The sequence below is a fragment of the Dermacentor variabilis genome, chromosome 4 (assembly GCF_050947875.1).
Source record: "Dermacentor variabilis isolate Ectoservices chromosome 4, ASM5094787v1, whole genome shotgun sequence".
NCBI lineage: Eukaryota > Metazoa > Arthropoda > Arachnida > Ixodida > Ixodidae > Dermacentor > Dermacentor variabilis.
This window is the reverse complement of record NC_134571.1, coordinates 202460546-202483060: the sequence shown is the minus strand read 5'-3', so window position 1 is coordinate 202483060 and position 22515 is coordinate 202460546. Positions and strand designations below refer to the sequence as shown.

Here is a 22515-nt window from a genome sequence, read left to right as displayed (position 1 = left end):
GCATCACGACCCCGAGGGCATATGTAGCTGCTCAAGTTAGCAGAAAACTTGCGTCAAATGGCGCAAGGTAGAAAGAAGTGCCTGTCACATTGCGCAAAGAATGTTAATTTCCTCCCCAGTCATCTCAGGAAGTGAACCGGAAGAGCTGCGCCAGAAACAAGGGTGTCTCTCGGTGCTCATGCCACTAATAAGCCCAGCGCATGTACAGCAGCGCTGCTTTTTTTCGTCAGACTGGGATATCATATACTTGCTTGCTCGCGTAAAATCGCAGGGAAAGCATCCACAGCTAGATAAACATATACAACAAGGCTGTGTACACGAGAGATGAGCCATTTACCGTGTTAAAATAAAATGCAAAAGAAAAATGCACCGAAAGAATAGAATTTTCTGCGTTCTTTCCTTTTTAATCTCTCGTAAACGTAACAAAAGTTTGGAGCATCCGCGTAGGCTTAAAGTATTTATGTGAAAGCAATGGATACTTGAAAATCTAAATTAATTTAGTTGGCATAACTATGACACAAACTACGGCGCAATATTCAACTTACTTGAAAATATAGTGAATAAAAACAGTGAAAACCAGCAGCAAGTTGCACTATGTATGCCTTAGCTAATAAATGTATTTGTGCATAAGGGTATATTCCAGAATTTATTTGTGAACAGTTTATTTCTGTGTTCTAACAATTTGTTAAAAGTTTTTTTTTCATTTTGGCTTTTGCATTAAAATGATCCCGCACAAGGCAGTGCAAAGCGGTACATCAATGAACCCTGCCAAATTATTGTGGAGAAAAATAAGATTGTAAATGGCTCTGCCTTTAGGCATGTGTTTTGCTCGTGAAACATGTAACCCACACGTACTGAAATTATTTTAATTGATTTTTCTTGAGAATGCTATACGAAGGAATCTCATATATAGGAGCACTGAAGCCAGTTTAGGGAATTTTTTTAAACGAGTCTCGCTTCATTTAAGTAGTTTCCAATCGTTTCAAATCCATTACAAGGAGGAAGAATAAACTTTATTTGTGAACATGAGCTGACGGTGGACTCCTTCGAGGTGGGTGGCGTCTCTAGTCCAGGATATCGTGGGCCTGAGCCGATAGCCTGGTCCTGCTCCCCAGACAATGCTGGTCTTCAAGACTGGGTCTTGTCAGCAGGGCCTCCCACTGCTCGGCGGTCGGTCGGGTTATGTGTGGTGTTGATGGTTTTTGCCCACACTCCGATACCTTGTGGTAGGGTAAAGGGGAGAGGGAAAATCCATTGTAAGACATATTTTTATAGCACTTCCTCATTTTGATCCCACTCTGCAGTGGCTCACCACTCTTCAGGTTCATCTTCGTCGTCACTTTCAACCACCCTAATGCGATCCCCCTTGTTTACAGCTGGGGCCGCTGTCAAACTCGCAGCGCTACCTTTCTTCGAACGTCGGGTCGCCCGTCTGTCACCTGAGCCCGATCCCCTCTAAGAATCCGAGGTCCTAAAGACCTGGGAACGACGGTTACATTTGTGTTTTAGTATCGCGAAGATGAAAGAATTCCGCCAGAGCCCATTTTAAGATGTCTGTTGAAGTTAATGCGATTAGCGGTAAAGCAATGTAGCGACCACGTAGCGACACAACGTATTCCCTAAGGTAGCGTTATTAAAAATCTGTAGGGGCCCTTCTGAGAGCTGAAGCGCCTCGGCTACAAGCTGCGTACTCCGTAATCCGTAATCGGCGTGCTATGCTGTAACGCAATTCGCCGAAGTCATTCATGAACATGCCGGCAGGACGACGAGTGCATGAAGACAATAGGGCGACTACGATAGTTTGACGAGAATCAGATAGAAAAGCTGGAACGACTACGACGGCATCGCGGCAGAGGTATGAAAACGAATGTATAATGACGACGGTGCCATTACGAACGAGGCCTAACCACAACTGATTTCCGATAGCACAACTATAACGGAATGAAGAAAAGGAATTGAGGTGGATGGAACGACCAAGGCGGCATGACGACTACTGCAAGACGACAATTGGATGACACTTATTAAATGATTCCTATAGTATCTATGATGCCAACTGTGTGATGACGATGGCGTGACGACGACAGTATGACGACATCTGTATGACAAAAATGGTGTGAAGACTACGGTATGACGAGAACCGGTGGACGAAGACGGAATGATGACTATGGAGCGACCATGACGGCAACAAGACAATGGCATGACAGCAAATGAATAATGATGACCGCATGTCGACGACGCAATCATAACGACGGCATGCCAACAGCGGCATAATCAAGATCGACTGGCAACAGCATGATTACAATAGAATGACGTCAATGGAACTGCGAAGGCGGTATGACGGTGAGAGCATCACGACAATGTGACGATGTTTCTAAAATGATGACAGCATTACAAGAAGGACATGACTACAATGGAATGATCACGATTGTATGACGGCGATGGAACTACCTTGACAGCATCATGACCCCGAGGGCATATGTAGCTGCTCAAGTTAGCAGAAAACTTGCGTCAAATGGCGCAAGATAGAAAGAAGTGCCTGTCATGTGCAAAGAATGTTAATCTCATGGGAAATCGGGGCGTATAGCGGGCGTTGGTGATGACTGGTACCGTCTTCCGAGTGACTGAAGAGCGCTGCTAATATGCAATAATCTTTGCAGCGCAACCTTTCTGCGTCGTGGCCTGTCTTCCACGACTTTCCCATAAACCGACAGATAGCATTGACTTCCAGTTTTCATAATGCTACAGTTCTTAGTCTTCAGCTTTGCGCAGTTGCAGATAGCAGGCCCGGGCCTAATCAGGTCCCGACTGAGGCGCAGGCCCGAGCCTGGCCCGCAGTCCGGGCCGGACTTTTAGGCCACCCCGGGCCCGTACAGGGCTCAAGTTTCTAGTTGCAGTAAAGAAATCATAAGTAAATCAAAATGAAAATAGATGAAAAAATGACTAGTTGCAGGTGGAATACGACAACGTGGGTTCTTATTTTGTGTGTATACATACAGGGTGTTCAAAGTTACATTCTCCGGGTTTTTTTTTTATGCGAAGAGAAGTACACAGAAGCCATCTCTCTACATAAGTTTGCGGCCAGGCGGTCGCATACTGTGAGGATAATTGTCGTCGAAATGTCAGTATTTAATTCAATTCGACAATTGACTTTTCATTTACTGCAGTTAGGATGTATGTTTGTATTGAAAACTCAAAGGCGGTGTGATTTGGTGACTATTCCATTTTGTACAATATGAGTAACGCGCTGTGTCCTGAGATATGCACGTCTGAAATTTCAGCGCAAACCGTCTAATTAAGCATGCGAGACACCTCTCTAGTGTGACGCAGCTGTACGGTATAGCGCTCCGTCTGACAATAATGTGGGGTGATAGGCGACGGTGACTACTTTTCATTCTCGTTTCCGTCCTTGGCCAGCGAAACCGAAGAATGACTGTGCGGGTGACGTGAGACGAGCCCTGTTTCTATGAGCAATTGCTAGTAGAGTGGGTGACAAGACGCATGCCGCTTGAGACTTCTTTGCACTCAGGTCCAGCGATGCTGCTCTCCTTTTTTATATAATAATGGAAGCTTTGTTTGCAGAATGATTAAAACTCATGCCACCTCACAACATAAAGCGACAGCGTCAGCTGCCATACAGCACATTATTAACCACTAAACATTCTAGGGCGCTTTGTACATGCGTAAAGATAACTTACGACCCTGCATTGTCGGCCCTTACGAAACGCGGGTGAATAGCCCGTATTCTCTGTCACCTTTCTAAAATTAGAATGCATACCAGTTCTCATTACAGAGCAAGAAATTCTGTCAACGTAGCCAAATTCATGTTTATTTAGTTAGGCACCAGCTCCGATTCCGGCATAACGTTGGAAGAAGTGGGAACAAAAGAACAAAAAAAGAACAAGTACACTGTAAATCCGTGGCCTACATGCAAACCAAACATACAAACATTTTAGAAGTTTATTTATTTATTTATTTATTTATTTATTTATTGTTTATTTATTTATTGATACTGCAATCCCGGTATCGGGATTATAGCAGGGTGGGAAAAGAATTAAGCAGTTTCACAAAGATGGCAAAATGTAAACAAAAGAAATAATGGTGCAGGTTGAAGCTCTGCAGCCGGCATCAGGAATACATTTGAACAAGATATCAAAGTAAAAACTAACATACACAATAGAAAAGTAAAGTGATGAAATGCAGTAACACAGACTAGGTAATATGTTGAGCGAATAACGTCAGTGACGGTTGCAACACTTCATTGTTAGTGAGGTTATTCCAATCGGTAATAGTTCGTGGAAGAAATGAGTATTTAAAACAGTTATTACGGATGCGGAAAGGAGTTAAAGTTAGCTGATGTCGTTGTCGAGTCGCATACCCAGACGAAAAATGAACTAAATGGGTGAGTTCAGTTCTGTAGTGTCCTTTAATTAATTGGTACGTGAATTTAAGTCTTGCAGAACGATTTCGCTCATTTATTGTCGGCAGACCAGCTCTGATTAAAAGATGTGTTATCGATGTACGTCGGTAATTATTATATATGTATTGAGCAGCCCTCCTTTGAACCCTATCTACTTTGTTTATGCTAGTTAGTGAATGGGTCCCAAAAGATAGCAGCATAATCTAAGGTAGGCAAGACAATAGATTTGTAAGCAAGGAGGAGGACAAATGGAGTGGATAACCGCAGTGCCCATCTTAAGAAAAACAATTTACGAAAACAATTACACGTTATGAAATCAATATGTTTGTTCCAGCTGAGATTGTTAGTGACCCAGAGCCCTAGATATTTATATTCTGTTACTTCTGCAAGTGTCACATCAATAATACTGTAATCAAACGGTAAGGCTTTCTTTTTGTGAGTAATCCTCATCAATACAGTTTTTTTTTCAAAATTAATGAACATTTGCCATGATTCACACCATGCAGAAACTTTTTGCAACGCGCTATTTAGTAGTATTTGATCTGAGACACTTCCTACTTCTGTATAAATGACACAATCATCAGCGTAAAGCCTAATTTTCACAGGAATGTTAGACACAATATTATATATATTAAAAACAATAGAGGCTCAAGAACGCAGCCCTGAGGGACGCCAGAGTGAACGGTAAGCTTGTCAGAACAATGATTGTTAAAAGCAACGAATTGTTCCCTGTTTAAAAGGTAGGCTGAAATCCACTTTACTAATTGTTTGTTATGAAGTATTGTGTCTAACTTATAAATTAAGTTTTCGTGAGTGACCCTGTCAAAAGCTTTCGAGAAATCCATAAATACGGCGTCAATCTGTGTTTCATTGTTAATTGAAGAGGAAAAATCATGTATAGTTTCTACTAGCTGTGTACAAGTTGAGTAACCCCTCCTGAATCCATGCTGATATTTAGTAAAGAAATTGTTAGCTTCAGGGAAGTTTGATATGCGATTGTGAATTATGCGCTCAAGTAGTTTACAAGCAGTCGATGTTATCGAAATTGGGCGGTAGTTCTTGATCATTCGCTTGTCTCCACTTTTGTGAAGCGGTTTCACTCTGGCAGTCCCCCAGTCTCTTGGGATTTGACTTTCACAGAAGGGACTTGTAAATAAAACAAATATTTAGATTTCCATTGTGCATATCTTTTCAAAAAGGCATTAGGTATGTTGTCCGGTCCAGGTGATTTCTTTACCTCGAGGTTAAGCAGCATACTTAAAGGGAAGCTGAAACGGTTTTAAATTTCTATGAATTGCTGGAGTTGGGAAGGACAGACCTATTAATATACGGTTCTGAAATTTTTCTCTTCGTTTTGTTAATATAAGGGGTGGAAATCGCTTTCTAGATCCCCCCCGCGGACACGCCCCCGTGGCTTCCCGGAGCGCCGGGTGAGGAGGCAGCTGTAGGAGAGAAACGCCGAGAGTGACATCATTCCCGGGGACCGTGCTGCCGGACCGGCGTGCTGGCATGTGCTGGCATGCTTCTTTCCGTCCTGCGCTTTGCTAAACGACGCTACGAGAGATCTGCCGCCGCTGACGTTTGTTTCCTGTTGCGATTTTCGTGAACTGTGCCTCCTTTCTGTGCTGCGTGAGTGCCTACAGCCAAGGGCGCCCAACATGCCCTCGTTCTGTGCAGCATTCGGCTGTGCGAACACAGGCGGGTTAGACGGCGTGGTGTTTCACATGTTCCCGAAGGACAAGAAGCTTGCAGCGCAGTGGGTCCGTGCGTTGAGGAGAGATAATTTCGTGCCGACGACTCAACTGTCCTGGGCTCGGACCATTTCCGCGACAGTGATTATCTTCGGAGCTTGACAGGGATGCGGACAATCGGTATTCCAATTAAATTGGCGCGACTGAAGCCCGGCTTTGTTCCGTCTATATTCTCCCACAAAAGAAACACCTCGCCACCTCGAAGAGCGGCCTTCGTCAAGAGGCGCTCAGTTCTGAATAAAAAAAAAAGGATTTACCCATAGAAACAGCCCGTGAACTTATACGGCTTCTAAAACGTTGTTTTAAATCAATTTTCTTTTCGGCATGTTTTAATTGCAGCCCGTCGCGGCAGCTTCACGTGCACGCTCGCGCGAGCAAACGCCGCTGGCACGCTGCGAAGCATAGACGGAAACGCGCGCAGTAATAAATTTTGGTGACCGAACTTCTTGCGTAGCTTCCACAGCGTTCCACCTGAGGTATGAAATGGAGTATAGGCTTGCCTAGCGACATTCGACGTACGGTTGCAGTTGCCGTAAAGTTACCATGTTTACCATATGGGGGCGCTAAAACTGCATAATATCTATATGTCAACACTAGCATGCAGCGCGCATAACCATTCTTGATCGACCTACAATCGCAAAGTCGTCGAACCATATTATGAATATTGCACATATAATACCTCTGGCCATCTCTGGATGTGTAAGATAAGCAACTTCCATGACTGTACCTCGCAGTGCACTGTAAGTGCGCGCTTTGAAACGCGGCACTTATGTTCGCGATCGTGTATCAACACGCAATAAAACCACGGAACTTTAGACAAGCAGCGGCGAGGTGCTTGACATCGCGGAGTTGCACCCGTGTTTACAATCTAATGAGAAGTTGTTGCTTCGGCATTCTTCCAGCAGCAAGTCCCCAGTGAGACTTTAGCGCGTTTTTTCTCCCGTCATTGGAACGTGCAACTACATGAAAAAACATACGTACCAGCTAAGATTTCTAACACGCGAGAAGGTTCGCACATCGCTCTCGCTGTTGGCACACTCAACATCGTCGTTGCCACCGTTACCGCCATCGTTTTCTGTATCGGCTGTCGGTTCGAACATGTATGGCGAAAATACAAGCTGTCCGAGATAGCGAGAACGTCCCATAATGCTTACAACTCAGCTGGGAAGCCAGAACGGAACAGCGTGCTACGCTCTGAAACGGCGGCGCCGGCCGGCGATCCCCGTCAATGATGTCACAGCGGTCCCGACCAATCACGGGCAACAGCGGCGTGCCCTGATGCCCTGAGGCGCTTGTGCGCGTTTTCTTGCAAAAAACAGCCGCTTGCGTTTGTTTCCGCCCTTTTTAAACGAGATAGTCGTATTGAGTGGACTCAAAACTGTAGAATGCTCCAGGGAACTCATTTTTTTCGAAAAGTGTTTCAGCTTCCCTTTAAGAAACCATGCTCACTAATGACAAGATCCTCCAAAGGCGGCAGTGAGGCTTCAAATTTTGGAAAGATGTTATTGTCGTTAGTAAATACGGACTTAAAATGTTCATTGAAGACATTAGATAGATCGTGTGCATCACTGACCAGAATACCTTTGATTTCAAACTGATCATGGGTCTTTGAGGTTGGGGAAACCGAACGCCGGAATTTCTCAGGAGACTCTGATATAAATGCGGGCAAAGATTCTTCAAAATAATGCTGTTTGTCAATGGCCGTTTGCTTTTTCAGCTGAGAACTAAGGAAAGCTATATTTTGTTCCAATTCCGAAGAAGGAATGTTTTCTTTTCTTTTCTGTTTCAATTTGCTTCAAATATACCATTGCTTACACAATATTAGTTTCGAGTGATATGAAATCTTACTCAACTTGGAATTTTTACAATCGTCAAAAAACCAACGGTTTAAAAATGTTCGAAATGCTTGCCTTCCACCGCAACACACCACATGAACCGCTCTCGCGTTGAGTGGACAACTCTGTGCATCATTACCGGGTCGATGCTTCTACAGGCGGTAATTATTCTCATCTTTATGTCGTTGACATCGGTGGGTTCAACTGCGTGAACGCAATCTTTCACGTAGCCCCACAAAAAGAAGACCAGCGGAGGAAGATCAGGTGATCTAGGCGGCCGAAACATCTCTCCTTCGCGTCCAATCCTCTGCCGTTGAAAGTTACGGTTTAACCAGTTCTTTGCAGTGTAAGATGAATACGGTGGGGCCCCATCAATGCTGGCACCAAGCTTGCCGCAGCTCGTTGAGAGGGAGACTCGAGGCCAATTTATCGACGAAACCAGCAAGAATTACGTGCGCATAATAATTTCCATTGAGGTTCCCTACCAATAATTGAGAGCCAATGAGCTTGTCCCCAAGTATGCCACACCATGCATTTAGATCCCAGCGAATTTGGTGGTTGTGTTGCCCAAGCCAGTGCCTTGCGACCAGTAGTGAGCATTGTGGATGTTCACTCTGCCGTTCCTGCAAAATCGAGCGTCATCAGTCGAAATCACTCTTTGTACGAAATCGTTATCTTAATTATTTTTTATTAGGGCCCAATTACAAAAGCCTGCCCGTTTTTCAAAGTTTGCCTCACGTAGGTACTGATGAAAACTCACATGGTATGGATGACATTCGTGCTCTTTTGGAACGTTGTGCACTGTTCCCACTCTTTTCCCGGATTGTTTAGAAATATCTCTGATGCTTTCATTTGGCATTGTATGCACGTAGGCAAGGGCGCCAATTTCAAAGCCCTCATCAGTGATGCTCTTCTTAAGGTGTCTTTTTTTGGTGAAGTGAGCCTGTTGCACGAAAACGTATGAAAATGCTAAGAAATGTTGCTTTGGTTGGAAATCGCTGATCCGCATGGCGACACGCGTAGAGACTCATTGCTAATGAGACATTGCCGTTCATCTCCAGCATTAGCAGCACTAAATCATTTTTTTCTGCCGTGTAATAGTAGCTCCGCCTGGACAAAGCAGTCATTTTTCAACGCAGAAGGTCCCAACGCACGGCTTGCTTCTTCCAACAGCCCAGCTTAATAGAGGCAATCAGTGGCAAAGGTGTAATGGAAGCTCAGGGGTTCACTTGATGCACTTGAAAGGCGATGCCTGATCTGTTCGGCACTTTCGCAAGACCGCGAAGAATAAAAAAAATCGTCAGGCATACACCAATGAAGTGCACTACCCTCACGCCAGCTCACAGTCGTCCTTCTATTTTAGGGCAGTTTTTCAGGCGTAGGCAATGCAGACTCCTCAAATCAAACACTTCGGACGGACACGTACAGCGTCCATGAAACACCACCACTTTGAGCCTCCGATATGCAAAAAGAAAGAATAAATAAAACCAAAGCCAGCATCGTAATCCTGCATTTGATTTCTTCGACAGTACGAGTTCGGTGGCACCACACTTTGTCGCCAACTCTGCAAGTCATTGCTTCAAATAACAGCCCAGCCAAGCCGCCACGCCATGTCATCTTTCAGTTTCCCTGGCCACGAGTGAAAACGGTGGCCAAGAACGAAAAGTAATCACCGCCGCCTGTCCCTCCGCATTCTTGTCAGACGGAGCGTCATGCACAATAGCTGCGGCACACAAGGGAGGGGCTTCATAGCTGGTGCCGCCGTCTCGCATGCGTAATTAGACGGCTTGAGCTGAAATTTCAGACGTGCATATCTCGGGACACAGGCACGTTACTAAATTTGTACAAAATGGAATAATCACCAAATCGCACCGCCTCTGAGTTTTCAATATGAACACACATGCTAACTGCCGTAAATAAAAAGTTCATTATCGAATATAAATAAATACTGACATTACGACGACAATTATCCTTACAGTTTGCGACCGCCTGGCCGCATAACCTAGGTAGAAAAATGACCCTCTGTGTATTCCTCCTCGCAGATTATTAAAAACCAATGGTGCTTAAAACTACCTTTGAACTAACTTTCAACAACATATATGTGTGTGTGTGTGTAGTCATAAGATAAGGAGTATATATATATATATATATATATATATATATATATATATATATATATATATATATATATATATATATATATATATATATATATATGTATATATAACGGTCGCACCTGGGACAGCGTAGGGAATATTACTAGTACTTCTAAATGGAAATAAAGAAGTGATGAAGTAATCGAAATCAAAATAGATGGAAATACAACGGGGCACATGTGGGGCATGATGAACTCACGTTTTCACAGTATGTGTGCAATGCTCTTACCAACTGAGCTACCGTGGCACTATATATACTTATACATGTTTCTTTTGTAAAAGCAAACTTAAATACATGTTTAGGTGATGTCTACATTAATGAGGATTTGATTTACAGTAAATACTCTCGACAGTCTCAATAATGCCTGTAACCTGGTGAAGTTGTTCGTGTGAAGAAACAGTGTGTCTCAGTGAGAGCAAATATTCGAAGGAATGTTTTCTATTTTCTTTTGGTTGAATTCACAGCACGACTGCAGTTAATTAACGCATACATAACAATATGTCGTCGTACACTTCAGACGTAAACAAGTTTATGAGGATTGCTTAAAGGGAAGCTGAAGAGTCTGTCGAATTCAATAAGACGCTCATATACGGATGCGGGAACCTTATAAACCATGTAGGTAAAATTTGAGGTTTTTTTTTCAATTAGGAGCGACGTAATCGTCGGTTGAAATTGCGCTGTAGCTCCGCCCCCCCTTTGAGTGAGCGAGTGGAGCGGAGACCGGAAACCGCGGTGTTGTGACGTCAACTCTGCTTCGTTCCTTCGCAGCGTCCGCGACCGTGCCTGACCGCGCTTGTTTCTGCGTGCGTGCCATCGTAATCTGCTTCGATCGATCCTGCATTCCTTTGTTGGTGCGTCTGCGTGTATGTAGAGTGGTAGTCAACGTGCGTGGTAGTCAACGTGAGTGGTAATTAACGTGAGTGGTAGTCAACGTGAGTGGTAGTCAACAGATGAAGGTCACTACACGTACTGCATGAACCGGGAAGCTTTTCACGCGTTTAAACCGTCTTTGTAGATTGCCGACAGCTTTGGACAGCGCACAAATGCCGACGATCGCATCCCCGCTTAAGTTCCACGAGGAGGCATGCAGGAACACAACACTAGAGTTGTTTGACCGGAAACGAGCTCACTAGATCGGCGAAAGATCGGCGAGATCACTAGATCGCTTTGCAAAAAACATACTCACCAAAGAGCATTTCCAACACGAGGAGATCCCAAGACTTTGCTTTCGTTCGCGTCGAAAGCACTGCTCGCACCAGCATCGTTTGCTTCTTCGAGAGGCCGGCTCTTCGCAATCGGCTCGTACATGTAGGGAGTAACGCCGAACTCCTCAGAAAAACGCAGTCTCTCTAAATTTTCCATTACCGTCTCAGAAAAACAGCACCAAACTACCTGGCACCGCGCTTCATGTGTAGCGGCATCGGTCGGCAGCGGCAGAGTTGACGTCACGAGGCGCACCGACCAATCACAGGCGGAAACGAGACGCGCGAGCTGGGCGTGTCCGCTGCTGCACTTTTCGTCGAAATAAAATATATTTGCGCTTTCTTTCGCTCAATTTCGATAAGATATTCGAATTGGGAGGGTTGAAAACCATTATGTACAGATGTTCACTCATTTTTTCTGGAAAACCTTCCAGCTTCCCTTTAACATGTTAGGCCAAATTCAAAAGTAAATTTTTTTTCACACAATTAATTCATTTATTTTATGTATTCGTAAAGATAAGCAGCAGTGAAGGGAAATTATCTTCCTATCGTCATTAGTTTGGGAGTTACAGTGCGTTTTTCAACCCATACCCTTGTATTGCGATACCGAAAATGAGTACTGTTTCTTTTATATAAATATTATTCGAAATACCTGTTTTTCACTTTATGTTGTCGTCGAGCAGCCACATCAACAAAAGGAGACTCTAGTGCATATCATGGGGGCTCCAACTATGAACTTGGTGCATTTCAGGCCTTTGTGTATGTTTGACATCTTCCACATGGTTTAAAGATTTCTTTATGCTTTTCTCAAAGCAAGATTTTGCTCCACCTGATGTTCCACTAACTTTCATAACTTTGTTTTGAATGAACATATTGCTAGGACATTTCGCACACTCATTCCTCACCTATATACTGCAGCAAACTAGAACAAAGGAAATTGATGCAGTATTCTTGCACTTAGAGCTCATCTTGCAAATAAACTTTGTCCAAATTGGCAATTCTTTTGCTTTCCGAGTTTTTCGGACATTACTTTCTTAATATTTATCATATTGCATTTATTCTAGTTCATTGCACAGGACCTCCACTTAGCAACTTAGATGTTAAAGCTCTACTCAATTCAGTAATTGATTAGTTACTTATCAGTGCTGGCACGAGTAGGACTTTTACCACATTTTATTTATTTATTTTATGGTACCCTAAAGGCCCGAAGGCATTACAGAGGGGAGTGGGAAAGCAGGAAGCATAGGAACTGCTTGTTGGCCTAGTTGGTGCTTGCTAAAAGACATGTTTTTGCCGCAATTGAACACTCACAAAAGGAAGACACATAAAGACAACACAGGCGGCACTTCCAACTGATTTATTTTGGCCTGTGACCCAAGAATATATATATACATGCACGCATGCGCTGGCTGTTCACAGATCTACGTTACCCAGCGGTCAAACAATCTAGTTTCTGATTTATAGAGCACGATAGATGTATCACTAATGCAATTTGTTCCTTTCTTTTTTATATAGTAGGCTTCCATCAGCTCACGTGTTGTTTGAAATCTACTTCTGCCAAGAATCATAATCTCAGAAAACCGTGGTTTGCACATGCAGGCCTTGCAGTGCGCAGGCAAATGTGCCACGCCATCTTTCATTAGATTTAGTTCGTGTTCCCTGGCTCGTTCATTTATACAGCGTCCAGTCTGTCCTATATAGGACTTGCCGCACTCAAGGGGAATTTCGTACACCACGCCTGTAGCACATCTCCCGTAGGACGTGCTATGCTCCTTGACACAGCCTTGCGAACCGGTCTCCTCGCGTGTGGTTTTCCAACAGAGTCGACCCAGTTTGACGGGGGCAGAAAAGGCAATGGGTACACCATACCGGCCTGCCACCTTCTTGAGGTTATGAGAGACCTTATGAACATAAGGAATCACTGCAGGTCTTACGGTGCTGGCTCTTTCTTCCTCCCTTGTGGCGCTGGTTCCTTTAACTTTCCGTAAAAGGCTTTCGGTGACTGAGGTCACCAACGAGTCAGGGAATTGTGCGTCTTTCAGACACTTAATCTGATTATTGAACGAGGCCTGCATCGTGTGTGTACATGATTTTTCGAGCGCAGACTCCAGGCAGAGCATAGCAATTCCACGCTTCACAATTTTGGAATGGCATGAATTATACGGTAGCAACCCTTTCTTGGCACGTGGTAAATATTGCCAACAAGCTTGTCCATCATGAAAGGTTAATCTTAAATCTAAAAATTGCAGGGTGTTACGCTGTGGCACTTCATGCGTAAACGAAAGCCCTTTACCATTGTCCCTAAAGATGTTTAAAATATCATCGCAGCGCTTCAATGAGCCTTGTCTGTTAAAAAGGATTAAAAAGTCGTCCATGTATCTAAATACTTTTAAAATGTTTAGAGTGCTGTGCCGTTTAAAAGCCTCTTCGAGCAGGCGGTCAACACAAGTTAAGACTATGTTGCACAGCAACGGCGCAATACACGGGCCAATGCAAATGCCGCGTTTTTGCAAGAAAAGCTGTTTGCCAAAGGAAATAAAGGTACTATTAAGATAGGCTACGAATAATGTTAAAATGTCCCCAAGCGTAACACCAGTGCTAAAACTGTTAAGGTAAATGATCCTTTCTCGACAGGCAATTCACAAGACATAGTTCAGTTTCTAAGAAACAAACAATCCATAGGAAATGCATTTTCTGTGGATGTTGAGGATCTGTTTTATTCAATTCCACATGATGCACTTTTTGTTGCCGTAAAGATGTGCATAGAAGAAAGTGGCATCATAGCTTTTCAAAATGCAGCTGGTGTTACGCTTGAGGACTTTTTGAGAACTAATGAAAGATGGCGTGGCACATTTGCGTGCGCACTGCAAGGCCTGCATGTGCAAACCAGGGTTTTCTGGGATTAGGATTATTGGCAGAAGTAGATTTCAAACAGCACGTGAGCTGATGGAAGCCTACTATATAAATAACAAAGGAACAAATTGCATTAGTGATACATCTATCATGCTCTATAAATCAGAAACTAGATTGTTTGACCGCTGGGTAACGTAGATCTGTGAACAGCCAGCGCATGCGTGTATGTATATATATATTCTTGGGTCACAGGCCAAAATAAATCAGTTGGAAGTGCCACCTGTGTTGTCTTTATGTGTCTTCCTCTTGTCAGTCTTCAATTGCGGCCAAAACATGTCTTTTCGGAAGCATAACAATGAAGTATGGAAAATAAACAATGTAGCGTGTTAGTAATTCCTAATTATACAGTAATATGTAATAGCTTGCCTAATGTTTGTAAGTACGACAGACAATGTAAACAATATAGCATCTTCATAATTCCTGTTAGTACAATGCTAACCAGTGTCGTCCTTAGTAGCTTGTAAGTACGGCAAGTAAATGAAATAACATGCAAATAATTCCTAATTATACAATGTTAGATAATGCCTTACGAAAGAGTTTGTTGTCGACAATAGATACAATTTCACAATGAACGTGGTTCCACTGTCGCGATCTGGGAAAAAAAGATTGACTGAAGGAGTTAGTGTTGCCTGTTTGAAGTCCGACATCATAATGATACAAGAAACAGTAGGTACCGTACCAAAACTTCCAGGTTACACTGCGTATACCTCGCCGATTCCCGTTGATCGCGGACTTGCAATTTTAATTCGGAAAGGAATAGTGGTGCAAGAACACAGCGTAAGCGGCACACATGCGGAAAATATGCTTGTAGAGCTCCTTCCCAATAGAACACGCAACCACAGTTTATTTCTCCTCAACGTATATAGTAATCCGGCTCACTCACGGGCTCGTTTCCTCTCTCTGTTCCGAGGGGCGCTTGCCTTGGCGGGCGCAAACCCGTTTCTGGTGGGGGGAGATTTTAACGCCCCGAACGAGGCCTGGGGCTATGGCTGCACTACCGCCAAAGGTCGACGCCTGTGGCAGGACCTACATGATGCCGAATTAACTCTTATTACCGATCCCACGGCGCCAACCCGCACGGGCACCTCTACGGCATGGGACACGACACCAGACCTGACGGCGGTCCGTAACATCCCTCAAGCAATGTGGCGCAATACCTTTGAAGATCTCGGTAGTGACCACATGATCATAGAAACACGAATTCCTCAGGCGGGTACACCCCCTTTTCCTAAGCTATTCAAATGGACGGACTGGGACAAATTCCGAAAGCAGCGAGCTGAACAGAGAGGTGAGGAGAACATCGATGACATCGAGGCATGGATGGAGACGCTCAACGACGACATGAACAAGGCGACGCAGACGCTCGCACCCGAAGTCCAGGTTGACAGGATCGACAGCCGACTAGCCCACCTCTGGGAAGCCAAGACGTCACTAAACGCAAGATGGAAGCAGCAAAGGCACAACCGAAAGCTTCGTAAGAAGATCGCACATATCAATCGCCAGCTGGAAGACCATTGCCGGACCTTAAGCCGCCAGCAGTGGTATGACATCTGCAACGCAGTCGATGGGCAGCTCCACAATGGCAGCACGTGGCGTCTCCTTCGTCACCTCTTGGGGGAAACGCAGAGCAAGTCTGCTCAGCAAGCAAACCTGCAACGCCTTTTGCACAAGGAACAGGCTACCACGAGTGATCACCAGCTCGTGACACGCCTGCTAGCCAAGTACTTCCCTCGACGGCCCGATGTTCAACACGGGGATTACACTGGAGAGACAAATGTGACACTGTATGAAGAATTTCACGAGTCAGAGATCCGCGCACCTCTCCACGACCTTAATGGCAAATCAGCACCTGGTCCCGACAAGGTTACGAACAAGACTCTAAGAAACCTGGATGATGCCTCGATAACCGCTCTTACGGCATACATCAAAAAATGCTGGCGAGCAGGTTGCATCCCAGAGGCGTGGAAACGCTCTAAAGCAGTCCTGATACCGAAGCCAGGCAAGCCGTCCAGCCTCGATCACTTGCGGCCCATTTCCCCCACATCCTGCGTTGGCAAGGTGAGGGAGCACGCGTTCCTCTCCCGCATCAACCACTACCTCGAGGACACTGGAGCCTACCCACCCACTATGGTGGGCTTCCGGTCACACCTCTCCACTCAAGAAGTCATGCTCCAGCTCTACCACCAGATTATCAATGACCCAACTAGTGACAACCGGGCCATCCTCGGCCTAGATTTGGAAAAGGCATTTGACAATGTAGCACATGCAGCAATCCTGAGCCGTATAAACAAGCTCAACTTGGGTGCGCGAAGCTACAACTACGTCAGAGACTTCCTGTCGCGCCGCACAGTCACCCTCGCGGTCGGCAGCATGACATCCGACGAACATACACTAGGAAGCACCGGCACTCCTCAAGGAGCGGTCATATCCCCGCTCCTTTTCAACCTCGTGATGCTGGGTCTCCCGGCCTACCTCGACGAGATCGATGGCCTCCATCACGCCTTGTACGCAGATGACATCACCCTGTGGGTCAACAAGGGCAGTGACGGTCAGATAGAATGCACCTTACAAGCAGCGGTCTCTGCAGTCGAAACCTACCTCCAAGACACAGGTCTCCGACTATCTCCACTGAAATCGGAGCTGCTCGTCTACCGCTCGCGCCGCCGGCCCAAGCCTACAGCCGAATCGCGCCAATGTGACGACATAATCCTCTATACGCAAGACGGCTCCTGCATTCCCCGAGTCCCGAAGATACGCATCCTAGGCATGCATATAACAGCCAACGGGTCAAACATAGAAGCTATTCGCAAAATCGAAGGCAAGGTTACAGCGGCTACCCGCCTGATCAAGCGCATTACAAACAAGCACACGGGCATGAAGGAGGACAGTGTCATGCGCCTCATACACTCTTTCGCAATCAGTCACATCACTTATGTGGCTGCCTTCCACAACTGGAATGTCACTGAAAGGGAGAAAATCAACACCCTTATACGCAAGACCTACAAGATCGCCCTTGGCCTACCGGAGTCCACAAGCACTGCTCGTCTGCTACAGCTGGGAGTATACAACACGCTTGAGGAAATCGTGGATGCGCAAAGAACCTCTCAACTCGAACGCATGTCTCTGACAGCCACGGGCCGGTACATCCTGCGGAAACTCGGCTTCAACTACCACGTCCAACACGGTCAGAAACAGGTCATTCCACCTGACCTCAGCGACACGCTGATTGTCGCCCCTATACCTCGAAACATGCACCCCGAATTTAATCGGGGCCGACGCCAGGCCCGTGCCAAGGCACTGCTGCGCTCCTTGGGTGGAAAGAGGACTACGCGCTTTGTAGACGCCGCAGAATACGCACGAGAACACCGGTTCACGGCGGTAGTCGTAGACGTTAGCTCCAGGCTTACGCACGCGTGTAGTGTCGCAACGGAATTCCCCGAAACAGCAGAAGAGGTAGCGATTCCGCTTGAGCTTACCGACCCCCTCTGCGAGGTAGTGTTTAGCGACTCACAATCCGCGGTTCGCAACTACGCGCGGGGGCGTATTTCCTCCGAAGCTCTCCAGATTCTAAGGAAAGCTGGTCGACAGCACTTCGAAACACCGCCATCATATGGTTTCCAGCGCACGTCGCCAGCCCCACCGATGAGGGCATCATTAACTTGAACGAGGTAGCACACCGCTCTGCGCGAGTACTGACCCGCCGCACAGAATCGGGGACCGCCTCTTCGAGTTCGGAACTGCTGGCTGAAAGCACGCGAGAACGCCTGGTCAGGTACAATGACATCACCAAGCACTACTAGCTAGGCAGGCGGTTGCTGCCCCCACCTCACCCCATGCTGAAACGTCGCCAGGCAGTCATCTGGCGACAATTGCAAACACAAACATTCCCCAGTCCAGTGCGATTGCAGCACATTTTCCCCGCGCAATACCCGAATGCTCTTTGCAAATTATGTCAGGACACTAGAGCGACGCTGTCACACATGTTGTGGGAGTGTCGGGTTACATCAGCTACAATGGCAGTAGCTCCGGAGGCTCTTGCGTCGAAGTGGGCCGCCGCTCTGCGCAGCTCCAACCTCAAGACACAAGAGTGGGCTGTCCAGCAAGCCCGAGAGGCGGCGACGAGGCAAGGCCTCGAAGTCCCCTCATGGGAGACCTGAGCCCGGGTCATCAAATTTGCCGGATTCAGAATAAAGTTATTTCCATCCATCCATGGCGACGATCGATGCGGCTCGATAGGTAATGAGGTTGGGAAATGAAGTTACTGTGAAGGGAGGAATGGTAATAAAATTTGTGAAACAGTGTCAAACGTGCTATTGTTCTACGAGATACAAGTGATGGAAGAGATAGATTGACTTTCACTGATGTTATGCTAGCGGTACGGTTATAATTTGAAAATATGAATCGGACTAAATTGTTTTGGATAAGCTCCAGTGAGGAAATAAGGTTTTCGTGGTACGGGTCCCACACAGCTGCAGCGTATTCCAATTTAGGACGCACTGATGACTGGTAAAAAAATAATTTTAAGGATGGTGATGCTTTCGAAAACGTGTGGCGTAAGTAACCGAGATTGCTATTAGCTTTAGTTATTATGTACTCAGTGTGGAGGTTCCAGGTTAGTTTTTCTGTTATATGAACCCCTAAGTATTTGTACGAGTTAACGGGTTCTAGAGGTATTTTATTTAGATAGTAAGTAGGAAGAGTACTGGTGCTCCTCTGCACGCGCATAACTTTACATTTATTAATATTAAGTTCCATTAGCCAAGTGTTACACCAATCAATCTCATAGTCCAAGTCAGACTGAAGAGCATTAGTGTCGTCGTTAGTAATTATTTCACAATATATCACGCAATCGTCAGCAAACAAGTGAATGTGAGATGTCAATGAAGAAGGTAGGTCATTATTATAAATCAGGAAAAGTAGGGGCCCTAGTACTGATCCCTGAGGCACACCAGAATGAACCTCAGTCAATGATGAATCATAATTATTCGCAGTAACAAATTGATAACGGTTAGTTAGAAAACACTCAATCCATTTCAGCAGGTTACTGTCAAGGTTTAAAAGACTCAGCTTGAATAGCAGCAGTTTGTGGCAAACCTTGTCGAACTCTTTGCTAAAGTCTAAAAATACACAGTCGGCACAGGAGGCACGATCTAAAATGCAGTGTAATCTATTAGTGAAATATATTAGTTGGGTTTCACATGAGAACGTCTTGCGAAAACCATGTTGAGCTGAGGTAAAAAATGAGTTCGAGTCAAGAAAGTTACCGAGATTAGTAAATAGAACATCTTCAAGAAGTTTGCAACAGGTGCTGGTAAGCGAATTCGGGCGGCAATTCAGGGGTGAGCTTTTGTTACCAGACTTATGCAACGGTACCACCTTCCCTATTTTCCATTGAGAAGGCAGAGTGCAAGTGTAAAAATATTAGCAACTATTACAGAACTGTATGTGTTCGTGCTTTTCAAATATTTACTATTAATAGTATCATAACCGAGAGCTGAGTTTAAAGGCAAGTCATCAATCAGCCTAGCAATACCTGCAAAGTCGAGAGCTATGGGTTGCATAATGAGATAGCTGTAGTGTTCTGTGTGTGGCGGATCAATGTTCAATGAAGTGGAAAAATTATTTGCGAATGATTCACTGAGAATGTTTGCGCAAGCTTCACTTGGAATAACTTCACCTGACTCATCTTTCAAGCTGATAGAGCTATCAGAAGACGGGTTAATGACCCGCCAAAATGACAAATCCTCGTTGCCAAAAAATAAGATGAACGATTTTCTGCACTTTAAATTGTTGAGTAAGCTCAATAAGACATGCTGATTTAGTAAAAAAGTTGTCAGAATCCTGGCTTCCGATATAGATAAAAGAATTTTTTCTGGCCTACCATCTTGAGGAGTTCTACTGGAAAGAGCGGACACATTTATTTTTAATATATTTGAAAACATTCGAATTGTAAGTAAAATAGGATGTAGCAAGCGTTGCTGCGAATTTGGTAGCTCATGCCTATTTTCTGCAATAAGCCCTTTATTACGGTGATTCCGTAGGCGTCGCCATCTATGATCACTTGGTGACGCGTTCATTGTTTGCCTCAGCTGCATCCGTTGTCTCTATGTTTGCGATTGATTAGCGTGACTCCCGTGCGGTTCAGTAAACCTATGTGTCGGCGTAAATCGTAGACGGTGACTAGGTAGACCGTACGAAGCTTTGGCGACAGATTAAGAGGACATGCGAGTGCTTTCGGAGCTCATTACGCCTCGTCCAAATAGCGAAAACAGCGTATACGTTGCTTGTACTAGAAGCGGGGATAGAAATGTAATTTCGGCTGTCCAATATTTCCGCGCAAATAACGGGACGTTTCGCGTGCCTTTTTTTCTGCGTCCCTTTATTTCCACTGTTTGTTCAAGTATATGTTCATACCATCAAGCCCGGCTAGCCACTGTTCTGAAACTTGTTCAATTTCATTATTGAAGCTATTCAAACAACGCGTCCGGCCACGACTTGGAAGCTGAATTATGGCGGCCGATGGCGCCCACTTCTGCCGGCTACCCTACTCTGAAATGTTTTGATTCGAGATGCCCATAAGTGACGCGATTGCCCTAGCCTCAACGAGCGAGTGATCGCGGTGTAATAAGAAACAGTCACTCGTGCTTGACCGGTCGGTAAGCATGAACCAGCGTGAGCAAATTTTCCAGGTGCAATTACACAGTACAATTAATGAAACTGCGGTCATACTACAAGCCCCAGACTCCTTGCTATCCTGCTCGCGTCAAAAAACGCGACATAGTTCTGCTACGCTGCAACAGCGTTGCCATCGCTAAAGTCCTGTCATTGGCGCAGGAGAGTGTACAAGCGAGGAGAGGGTGTAGATCTTGAGATCTTTCTACCTTCTTTTTACGGGGCAATTTTCTTAAGAACCACGTTACGAACCATCTACAGTCGCCACTCAACGGCAAACGCTCGACTTTCTTCAAGTGTTTAGTTGGCCAGTAACCCACGCGATGGCAGCACCAAACCGTGAGTGCATCTGCAACCTTCCCGAATGGAAATTCACAACAGCAAATCCCAGTGGCTAGGTCTGGCTGGGTTTGCAGAGTGCAGCAGTGCAACGTGTAGGTGTCGTACATTCATTCATTCATTCATTCATTACATGCTCCGCACAGTAGGCACTAGAGCAGAGGGGTTTATTTCATAAATTCACAGAAAAGATCACTTGCCCCAAGTGCCAAAAACCATTATTGCAAACGCTGTGGACAAAGTCTGATAGTCATGCATTCCATTTTCTTGTCGATTCTGAAAACCTAAGAAAAACGAAGGCTGTCCCTTTTATAAGCTACCGTATAGTTGCGTCTTCGCTTCATGTTGATAGGCGCTTTCATGCGCAACTACGTAGCGATGCCAGTTTTTATTAATCAATTTTGTAAGAAATAGACAAACAAAGAATTATGCGACGGTATGCCAGCTTTTGGCATGTTGGCAACTTTGTCTTTCATTCAGTCGCGTACTAGAGTGTACTAGACTATGGTCGAGTGCGACGTACGGCGCTCTCTCGCTGAGGCGCCACGGGTGGAAAGGTTTTGCCTTGCGCGCGAACGGTCTTGGGGCGGAGTCGCGCTTCAGCGTCATATTCAACGCAATTTGCCTGCAGGCCCTGAGACCGATTGCGCGCGTACGCTCTTATAATGGTACATTGATTCCATCGCAAATTTTTATTGACATCTTTTTGCTACGTATACATATTTGAGGCATGTGTTATACAACATCGTGTCTTCAATTTTGCTTTCGTTGTCAAGTGCATCGCCTGCTAGCGAGCGCTCGTTCGTTGCGCGGAAGCTGGCAGACGCCCAGTTTTTCTTGGAAGAACTATGTGCAGGAAAATTTTTTATGCTTTTACTTGCATTGGCGCGTCCACGACTCTTAGCGGCCGGTACCAATTCCAATCTTAGCCAGGTAAACTACCATTTTTAACATTGTTTTCTAAATGTAACACGTAATTTTTGCCACAGAGGCCGCCTATCTGCAACATGCAGCTACGTGAGATAATGTCATTGATATCGTGTCATTTGACGAGTGCTTCTTGTTGGTGGAATATTGAAAAGGCACAATGATCAAAGAAAACAAAATTAGAGTGAAATAAACTAGATTCTTTAACAGCGCGTCGCGAAGAGATGCAAATGACCAATGAACTTTTAGGTAAATCTAAGGGTACGTAGGCATATATCTCCACGAAATATGTGCAAGAGAAA

The 22515-nt window shown here is 45.1% G+C and overlaps 1 long non-coding RNA gene across 1 annotated transcript; it reads right to left on the bottom strand.

The window, feature by feature from the left end:
* Positions 1 to 995: 995 nt before the first annotated feature.
* LOC142578134 (uncharacterized) lies at positions 996 to 21049 on the bottom strand. Its single transcript, XR_012827183.1, has 2 exons — positions 20915 to 21049; positions 996 to 1220 (listed from the first exon to the last, which is right to left on the bottom strand). It is a non-coding gene; the product is annotated as an uncharacterized LOC142578134 (long non-coding RNA).
* Positions 21050 to 22515: the final 1466 nt, after the last annotated feature.